The following is an 8,217-nucleotide window of genomic DNA, read 5'->3' as shown; positions in this document are numbered from 1 at the left end:
ATAGTCCGCAATATCATCGCACACCTTCTACTTTTTGCTCATTATTATTGTATTCCTCGCCTAATCTTCTTGATACTGTTAACAAGTTAAAATATTCTTGCCCCATTACTATCCACTTCACTTTAGAAATAGGGAATAAATAAAGTATGATCCAATCATGTAACTCCAAGCTCTATATTTTAGCCCCTGTCACAATCTCAACTACATCATGCTATGAGTATCACATTCCTAGATTCCATACCTCCATCACTATTCTCACTAATATGGTCCCATTTCGGGTTCTCTATCCTTGTCATTCTCCTTGCCAAGAATAACACTTAGTCTACCCTATATCTTAACTTTGTTCCTTTTATTACGCGCCCTTCAGGTTTTCCTTTCATTTAATTCTTTTGTCTTACCTAAAATAGAACTTGGCTATTCTATCCCTGGTTCCATTCTTCTTCTTAACATGACAGCTGTACTTGCTAACTATATCTTTCAGAGTCTCTACCACGTTATCACATATCTGTGCTACTCAGATTTGGTCCTTTGACCACTCTAGCTAGTACTTTCACTGGCATTTAGATTATATTGCATCTGCAATCAATTGTCCGAACTTTCATTTTGTACTTTCTCTATCCATTGGCCTTCTGTGATTTATCTTTGCTAAATTATTACTCTTAACACTATTATAATTAGATTATACTATTATTTCGAACAATATGAAGTTAGAAAGGAACTCAGGAAATTGCAGTCATACCTTTATCCTATGATTTCTATTCTTATCCTTTAGTTTACATAATACCCTTACTACCTCGAGAACTGATTCTGCAGTAATTTTATTTATTTGTTATTATTATTATTATTATTATTATTATTATTATTATTATTATTTTTCCATGTTTACTCAATTAGCCAAAACTTAAAATTCCGGGCATCCAAACCCGTCATCCAATTCAAAGGATTTACATCCATCGTGATCTGATTATATATGATTCCTATAATAGAACTTGTATCCTCTGTAGGATACCCGAGCCAACTACTTTCTACCACACTCTACAGTCCCATCTGGGGCACTATTTTGTTGGTCACCATTATTAGTAATAACTTTCGATCCCTTCTGAAAAGATAGGACTATACCCTAACTTGCTGCAACAAAGGTACTACATTTACCACCTCTCCCAAAACCATGTCAAATTAATGTCTCTTTTATCATATCATAGCTCTGTAAATCATCAATTCATAATTTCGACCTTCTCTAGGTAGTAGGGTTGTACTTTATTCCATACTAATACACACAAGGTATACTATTCTCACTAAGCTCTAAGCAAAATGTTTATCATACTGCAAAAACCATCCAAAATTCCATACTGAATACTAGATAATCTCACTCTATAGGTGTCACCTTTACTTTGCAACTAATACGAAACCTCTGGTCTGATGGCAATTCTTATTGTAACTGTAGCTCATGCTAGGGTAACTGAGTCACAGACTCAAGTTATCTCCCAACTGTAACCTTTCAATATTCTAACTCTAGACTCCTAACCAGGAGTTCCCAACTCCTCTGCAGATATAAAACTCTGTTCTGGCATAACTGTACCAAAACAGAAGCCATCCGCAAACACTCTCATTATGGAGCACCATGGGGATGCACGCAGCTCTACACAATAATCTCATGTCGGTACTGTAATCTGCAGCTTACAGAGCAGACATCGAGAACATTGTATAGTTACTACGATACGTCCTGACAGACTAGGTCTCCTAATTTCTTATCTCTCTTGAATCTTCTATTATCATAAACTTATTCTGACTGGATCATCCATTGACGACTGCCAGCAGTGGTATCCTCATCCTTATCTAGGGCAACTGTACTTTCAAAACTCACCTTTATGTACTCGTGCCTTGCACGAAATGGGCACACCATTTAAACCCATACTGACAAAAATATAGTATTTATTAGAATACATGTTTCCATGGCAGACCTCAATAAGTTTGCTAAATCTATTTCATATTTCTATGTACTCCACGAAAATCAAGACACTAACTGAGGTACTTTTATATTTCCCGATGTATAACGCAGAATCTAGAAACAAAGAATTACAGAAAAAGACGAAACAGAATCCTATACTCCGCATGTAACATCCTAACAAGACTCCTTTTACACTCCCAATTATATTATTTCCCATGAATCTAGAGCCTAAACTCTGATACCAACTTTGTCACGACCCAACCTATGGGCCGGACCGGCACTAGGACCTGGGCCAGCTTAAAGCCCCCGAGGCCCGTAGTAAGCCTAACTATTCCTCAAATCCATAACCAGGCCCACAATTTAGGCCCAATATACACATAAAATAATTTAAATTAAACTGTTATACTCATATTTCGGGCCAACTTAGCCCAGAAATTATCAGAAACAAAAATTTGGGGAGCCCAGCTCAACCCTGTTACCTCATTTATAACCATTTAAAACTCATAATTTTTTTTTTCTTTTCATTTATTAATACGAAACTTGAATTCATACAGTCCCTGACAGGCTTAATGCTACTACTAGCACATGCGGAGTCCTAAATTACAAATTTAGAGAATAATAATACAATTAGGTAATCTTTTCATAACCTGAGAGAAAAGGGACAGATTATTCAAAAAAAATGTCTCCTTCTGTAGCCTGGAAAAAAAATATGTTGAACAGGAGTGAGCGTTCGACTCAGAGAGTAAAATATCAATTTTAACCATAATCTCTATAACTATCTAAAGCTAATGCACCCTGTAGAGTGAAATGCAACATCAACAACAATTGCACATCATAACATCAAAAAGGTAATTTGGAGCACTCACACACCCTGTAATATCAATCATAATATATGGGAGCTGATCCCCTATACAGCTCTCTTAAATCCAACCTGGTGCCAGCGAAGAACTCAAGCCGGACTTTCGCTTAATAAATCAAATCGGGGGTCCCAGCGAAGAACTCAAGCCGTACTACCCCCCGAAGGATCGGGTCCCAGCGAAGAACTCAAGCCGTGACTACCCGTCCTATCCATAGTCCACACCACATCACACGCACGCCAACGCACGCACACTGCTCCAAATTACCGCAACAACATACATGGCACTTTCACAGTTATGTATGCAACATAAATCGTGCCTAAAGTTTATCTACATAGATATATGCATATAAGTGATGCATGGGCATGCTTGAACATATAATAATATTGAAATTACAATTAAAATTAATATTTTACTCACGATAATCGATGACTATTGTGGCTGCTGGATGCAGGAAAATAGCTGACCTCGATCACCTAATAATTAAATTATAAATTTATTAGTACTAAGTTAAGACAAAACTCTAAAGAGGCAATAGACAGCCTAATTCATGCCGGAAATCCGGCAGAATTTCCCCTATACCTGGGACCTACCCAACCTGCAAAAAGGCTCAAATAACACTTCTAAATTCTCAATTTCCACAATCACATCTCATCAATATCACATGGCCCTCCTGGGCCCTCCAAATTAGACAATACTCAAAATCTTAAAAATTACGTTTTAGTCCCTATAATTGACATTTTTCAAAAATCCACTCAAACAAGCTCTAAAAATTCTAAAATTTTGCCCCATGTCCTTAATAATATTATAAGGCTATTGCAAAATGAATTGTAATTTTCTAATCACCCATGAATATTTTATTCAAGAATTTTACTCAATTTCCTAAGTTTTCAACAACTAACATATCCTTAATTCAACCCAATTTAATATTCACATATTTAAACCTCCATCCTCAAGCTTCAACCAATCATATAAAATTTAAACATCTTAATTTCAAATAATCTTATATGCTCATATGCTAAAAATCGAACTAAAATCCATTCATATTTCTCAAAAATATTCTACAATCACTCAAAAATTCAACTAACACCATAGAATATCTCTAAATAATTTTACTTTCATCATATATTTTTCTTAGAATTTTTCTCAAATTTTTCCTGTTTAAGAAACACTGTATTTATGCTCCACAAACAGCGAAATAATGTAAATAGTCTTACCCGAAGTTTATCTGTGCCTCAAAAATTTCAAAAATTTATGAGGAGGCCTCTGGAAGTTGAATTATCTCCATAGCCCACGGAGCCATCACGGAACCACCGCAAGACGGTGGCCGCCGCCAGCGACATTTGCCAGATCTGATTATACCACCATGTTCCTCTCCTCTTCCTCAGTCCATATGTGGTCTCGGATCGTCGATCCAACGGTCGGATCGTCGTAGATCTGACGAAAAAGCTTGAAAAACCCGAAACTTCTCTCCTCCATATCTCACTCATCCGACCTCCATTTGCTTCAAAATTGGTGTCAAAAGAAAGCTCTCGGAACAAGCTTTCCAACGCCACCGGAATCGCCTCGATTGGAAATCGGACGGCGGAATCGCGCGGAAAGCGGCGCCTCAGTGCGCGCGTTTTCTCTCTCTTCTCCCTCTCTTGCCGCCGTTTCTGGTGGTCTGGCCGTCGCCGGAGGGTCGCCGGCCCGGTGGGGAACTTCTTGGGACGTCGCCGGCCGGTCGCCGAAGAAAGGAAGAAGAAGAAGAGAGGGAAGGAGAGGAGAGAGAAGAGAAAGGGGGGGGGGGAGTTCCTCCTCCCGTTTTTGAACCATTTTTTTTTTTTTTAATTAAAAAGGCTGCTGTGACAGTGGGAAACCCACTGTCACACGCCAAATCCCATCATTCAAATTTTTTTTTTTTTTTTCTGGATGTTACACCCAAATAGCCTCCAATGTATTCGGCTATATGTGTACTACCTTGGACATGTATGTTCATCATTGTAAAACATGCTTCTTGGCTTGGAATCCCCTAGGCCAAATTGTTCATGGTGTCTTCTTCCTTGGCCGAATAGTCAATCACCATAGCTTACAATGTTTTGGCTCTAGCTCTTGTGATGGCTCCTTCAAATTCTGGTGCCTCAATGTCCACCATGATGTCCTCATCATCTCCTCCTTCTTGAGAAGAATTCGTCCTCGAATTTAAATCTGCACCATGAAAATGAGATAAGTCAAAAACATTGAAAGTGTCACTAATAGCACCATATTTACCTTGTAGGTCAATCTTGTAAGCATTATCATTAATCTTCTCCTCCACTCTAAACGGTCCATCACTCCTTGGTTGTAATTTAGATTTCCTATGGTTAGGAAATCGCCCTTTCCTTAAGTGCACCCACACAAGGTCACCCTTCTCAAAGGTTAGAGGTTTTTGGCCCTTATTTGCTTTGGATGCGTACTTGGCATTTTAAGCCTTAATTCTGCTCCTAGCTTGCTCATGCATCTTCTTGATCATTTCTGCCTTCTTTACACCATCTACAATAGTAAGCTTATTCAAAGATAAAGGTAACAAATCCAAAGGGGTTAGTGGATTAAAATCATACACTAATTCAAAAGGTGAGAAACCACTATATGAATGTATTAACTTATTGTATGCAAACTCAATGAATGGTATGCAATCCTCCCATGATTTCAAATTTTGTTTAATCATAACCCTCAATAGCGTAGACAAAGTCCTACTCACTACTTCAGTTTGTCAATCCATTTGAGGATGACAAGTAATAGAGAACAAAAGCGTAGTTCCTAACTTTTCCCAAAGCAGCTTCTAAAAGTGACTTAAAAATTTTGCATCTCTATCACTTACAATGGTTCTAGAAATGCCATGTAAGCGCACCACTTCCCTAAAGAATAGGTTAGCTACATAAGTGGCATTATCACATTTCCTACAAGGTATAAAGTGTGCCATCTTAGAGAACCTATCTATCACAATAAAAATAGAGTCATGCCCCTTTTGTGACCTAGGCAAACCTAATACAAAGTCCATGGAAATATCAAACCAAGGTGCCTTAGGTACGAGTAGGGGGGTGTATAAGCCATTCGGCATCACCCTTGATTTAGCCTTTTTACACGCCTCACACCTTGCATACGCTCTTTCAACATCTCTTCTCATGTGTGGCCAAAAGAAGTGCTCCCTAAGGATGTCTAATATCTTTGCAATACCAAAATGACCCATCAATCCACCTCTATGTGATTTAATAACAAGCAAGTCTCTAATTGAACTCTTAGGCATACACAACTTATTTTCTCTAAATAAGCACCCATCATGCCTAAAGAATTTATGGAATGCACCATGCTCACATTCAAGATATACTTAGCCAAAATCCTTGTCATGTTCATACAATTCCTTTATGTGCTTAAAACCAAGTAATTTAGAATCAAGAGTGTTAAGAAGGTTATACCTCTTTGAAAGTGCATCAACCATTATGTTTTTCTTTCCTTGCTTGTATTGGATGACATAGAGAAAAGACTCAATAAATTCCATCCACCTTGCATGCCTCTTGCTCAACTTTTCTTGCTCCTTGATGTGCTTCAAAGTTTGATGATCCGAATGTATAATGAACTTCTTTGGCCAAAGATAGTGTTGCCAAGTCTCCAAAGTACGAACCAAAGCATAGAGCTCCTTGTCATAGGTGGAATAATTGAGTGCTGAACTACTAAGCTTCTCACTGAAGTATGCTACTATTTTCTTTTTCTGCATAAGAACAGTACCAATACCTTTCCCAGAAGCATCACATTCAATTTCAAAAGTTTTAGCACAATCAGGTAAAACTAGCAAAGGAGCCGAATAAAACTTAGCTTTCAATTCATTAAAAGCATGTTCTTGTTTCTTTCCCCATACAAAAGACACATTCTTTTTCACTAATTCATTAAGTGGGGTAGCAATGGAACTAAAGTTAGATACAAACCTACGATAAAAACTTGTTAGCCCATGAAAATTCCTCACCTCACTAGCATTCTTAGGTTTCGACCACTCTTATTTTCTCTTCATTAACTTCTACACCACTGCACAAAAAAACTAGAAATACTACTTTATCCATGCAAAAAGAACACTTCTTAACATTTGCATACAACTTTTCTTATCTCAAAACATCAAAAATAGCCTTAAGGTGTTGTAAATGCTCATCCATGCTCCTACTATATACAAGTATATTATCAAAATATACAATAATAAATTTTCCTATATAAGCTCTCAAAACATGGTTCATCAATCTCATAAATGTGCTTGGGGCATTGATAAGACCAAATAGCATAACCAGCCACTCATATAAATCATGCTTTGTCTTAAAAGCACTTTTTTACTCATCACCCAATTTTATTCTAATTTGGTTGTAACCACTTTTCAAGTCAATCTTAGAAAACACAATACTATCATGCAATTCATTAAGCATATCATCTAACCTAAGAATAGAATGACGATATTTTACCGTTATTTTGTTGATTGTATGGCAGTCCACACACATCTAGTATGTCCCATCCTTCTTTAGCACTAGAACCACTGGTACTGCACATGGGCTCATACTCTCCCTCATGTAACCGTTTGCTAGAAGCTCCTCCACTTGCCTCTGCAATTCCTTGGTCTCTTCTAGATTACTCCTATAAGCAAGGCAATTGGAAATAATGGCTCTAAGAATAAAGTCAATCTGATGCTCAATTCCCTTAATTGGGAGAAGTCCAGGAGGTTTCTCATCAGGAAACACGTCTTCATATTCCTGCAAAAGAGACACAATAACACTAGGAAGAGAAGGGTCAAGGAAAGTAAGAGTCAAGCATGACTCAGAATACATAAGCAAAAATATGTGTTTCCCCAAATACAAACTCTCTCTCACTTTCCTCCCCTTTCCATACAAACTCACTTTTCTCTCCTTGCTCTCCTTTTGTCCCGAACCTGGTCTCTCCTTCTTAGACTCTTTCCTCTCATTTTTCTCTCCACTAGGTTCGGCCTCTCCTTTATTTTCACTCACAATCTCCTTTGCTCTACTCATGGACTTTTAGTTGTTGATTTGGTCTTGATGGACTTGAGATGGGGTCAATGGAAGCAGTTTGACCTTTTGGCCATCTTTGATAAATGAGATGGTGTTACTTCAGCCTTTATGGGTAGTGTCTAGATCAAACAGCCATGACCTCCCAAGTAACAAGTAAGTGGCTTGCATAGGGATAACATCACAATACACCTCATCCTTGCACTTTCCTATGGAGAATTGTACCACCACTTGCTTAGTGACTTTCACCTTTGCACAATTGTTTAGCCATTGTAACCCATATGGCTTAGGGTGTTTAAGCGTAGGCAGTCCTAATTTCTCCGCCATAAGCTCACTAGTCACATTGTAACAATTCTCACTATCTATGATCATACTATAATTTTTATCCTTCACGTTA

Source organism: Hevea brasiliensis, chromosome 13 (assembly GCF_030052815.1).
Source record: "Hevea brasiliensis isolate MT/VB/25A 57/8 chromosome 13, ASM3005281v1, whole genome shotgun sequence".
NCBI classification, from domain to species: Eukaryota; Viridiplantae; Streptophyta; class Magnoliopsida; order Malpighiales; family Euphorbiaceae; genus Hevea; species Hevea brasiliensis.
The sequence above is the reverse complement of the archived record's forward strand: the minus strand, read 5'-3'. Positions refer to the sequence as shown.